This window comes from Lactuca virosa, chromosome 3 (genome assembly GCF_052849685.1).
Source record: "Lactuca virosa cultivar CGN04683 chromosome 3, Lactuca_virosa_CGN04683_v6, whole genome shotgun sequence".
Lineage (NCBI taxonomy): Eukaryota > Viridiplantae > Streptophyta > Magnoliopsida > Asterales > Asteraceae > Lactuca > Lactuca virosa.
The window spans coordinates 27,048,389-27,051,363 of NC_136428.1; positions in this window are offsets into that span (position 1 = coordinate 27,048,389).

The window sequence follows — 2,975 nt, forward strand, 5'->3', positions numbered from 1 at the left end:
GAATCATATGGCTTGTTCTACTACTTGTTGAATCATACACAAAGGCACGTTTTACAACATCGAGTTACCAATGCGTTTTCACGCAATCAATGTACAACCAACTCATAGTAACAACTCATATCTCTAGGTTTGAAGAATATAAGATATTATCGTCTCATGATCACTCGTGATAAAATCCATGAAGTGAGTCAAATGAGCGTGGGTTGAATCCAGTACTCAGAACTTATGAGCACTCATGAGTGTTGTAGTACTGCTTTGTCCAACATCTTAGACCTCTACAAGCCAACCCATGACAGTCTTGATTCATATCTACTTCCAACATATGACCGAATGTGGATGGTTTGAATAACTTAGTCATTCAGGAGGAACAACCTAGTTATTCTGGAAGTCAAAACATGCAAAGTGAAACAAAAGAATAATCGAATCCAATATGGTCTCGGAACTTATGAATATAAATAAAACATCTTTTATTTATCACCATATTGATTACATATCATTCATTGTATACTGTTTCAAACTATCAACTTTATACTTGAATTAAAACAATAGCTGTCCCATGCTCCAAGCATGTACACTATGTTTTCTAAACACTAGTCATGTCATACACCAAGTATGCACACTATGTTTGTCTAAACATTAGTTATGCCATACATCAAGTATGCACACTAAGTTTGTCTATGATCTTTACTCTGTGAAATAGATCGATTGAACATAATTCCAATGATTCTCATTTCACAATCCCAAATCTTTACCGCAAATGCAAGAATTCCAAATCCTGCCATTTACCAAAATCTGTTAGATTATAAACTTATATGCATTGATCCTCTTGTAATGATTATGCATAAACTCACAAAGACTTGTCAACAGACATTACAGAGTATTCCAATGGAGATCAACTCCATGGAAATATCCTTCTTGCATTAAGTTTTTTTTAATCTTACACAGATTGAATAATTTCCACCTGTGGAAACATTTCCATATTCTCATTTTGACTATCACTTCTGAACAAGAGTTGCCTCTTTTCAGAATATGTCAATATGGTCCTTCCAATGTTAACACTATACTTCCAATTGTCCCTGAGCAAGCAATCTTTGGTAAACCTTAGATTGTCCTCGACAATTGCTTAATCATTTTAGTCATTTCCAATTCTAGAATTTTTCCCTTCTTAATGCCTTGAGCATTTGGAAAATTTAGAACGGATGAATATTATAGTACATGTAATCGATCCTATATCCGAAGCACATGGGATACGATTCATGATGTCTCACATAAAGACATGATACTAGACCAGTCTTTTGCTATAATATTTCTGTATCTATTTGCCAAGTTCTCATAATTCAGATTATGAAAAGGGATGCCGTAATCATAATCGAATTTTAGAACGCAAATAATGGACCCATATATAGAATTTCCTTATGTTTAGCCATTCCAACACAAAATTCATATATATCTTTGACTAAATATGATTAAGACCTCAATCTAAGCTTTTAGAATTGAAATGAAGTATAATTTCCTCTCCCTTAATTATAGCAAAACAACTTGTCAACCCCTGCAACTTCACGAATTGAAACTTTTGTTTTCTATAATTAACATTGCTATCTTGCAATAATAATTATAATTATCATGTGATTATTAGCATAACACTTATTCTCCCAATAGCTTTGACATGTACTCAGAAATCAGCTGGACTTCTAGAAATCAATATTGTATTGACTTTCTTAGCAAAGTTCAGACTTCTGATACGAAATGCTTTGATAAAACTTTATCAAGATCATACACCTTTCCTTAGATAGCACACATGTGTGTCTAAACAATTTCAGAACTATGAAAAGGGATGCCGTAATCATAGTCTCAATTGTTCAGACCTTTGCCATTCCTCACAAGTCCATGTTAGTGTGTCGGTTAACCACACACACTCCACTAACGACTTTGAGAATGCAAATATGACACTTGCTATCTACCTAAAAATCTACTTGGTGAAAGCGTTTCTTCACCATCATTTTCATGAATCGGAGAAACCTTATGACACTTAGATTGTTTATGGTGTAAGTGTTCTTATCCAAACTCATATGGACTGAACTCAATCTTACTTTCTTGCCACCTGGCAGCACAAGGGCCTGTCATTGCTTCCAAGTTGTTATGCAACCAATTGAGAACTATCAGAACTCATATGCAAAGCCAACTTTCACTGGAATGGGCACACAAGTAGGAATATGTCAACACGATAGATTATAAACCTCAAGTCGTGTGCTAGTGATGAACTACAGGTTTTATTCTTAATTAGATCTTGAAATACTTTCATGATCTTTAAGACTCCCACTGTTTCCTTGACATATAAGACTCAATTGTCAAATATTCAAGAGATAGTGCGGATTCTTTATCAAGACAAACACTTTACACAATTGGCATAAGTTGGTCTTTGTTTTATCCAAAACATCACAACTTACCAATTTCAAATGTACAAGAGTAGGACACTTTTACTCGTACATTTTACAAGTGTTATAAACCTTTCTTTAAGATATGTCACTCATCTTACAGTCTTGGAGTATGACTCTAAGACTTGTTTTGGAACGAAGTATGACTCATCTTCTTGATTTAACCATTCCAACAATTCAAGATTCCTCTTCTTAGTCATAAGAATGCACTAAGATGTCCTTAGAGGACTAATTGTGACATGATTTCTAAATCATTAAGATGATCACAAAACATGATACTAAAGTACTCTCCCATTTTTTCAAATTTGAGAAACTTTTATCCTTCTGCCTAATTTGATTCTTCTCATTCGTTCTGCCATACATCGAAACTTTTCCAATGTTTCAGAATTATACTTAAACTAGTAAGTATAACCATATTTACTAAATTTTAGTAAATCATGACGAATAGTCTTATCGATCTTTTATGGTGGACTTGATCAGTGCACCAGAATGTGTACTCGATCCCTTAGTCCTTCACTTGACTCACATATACATGTGAAC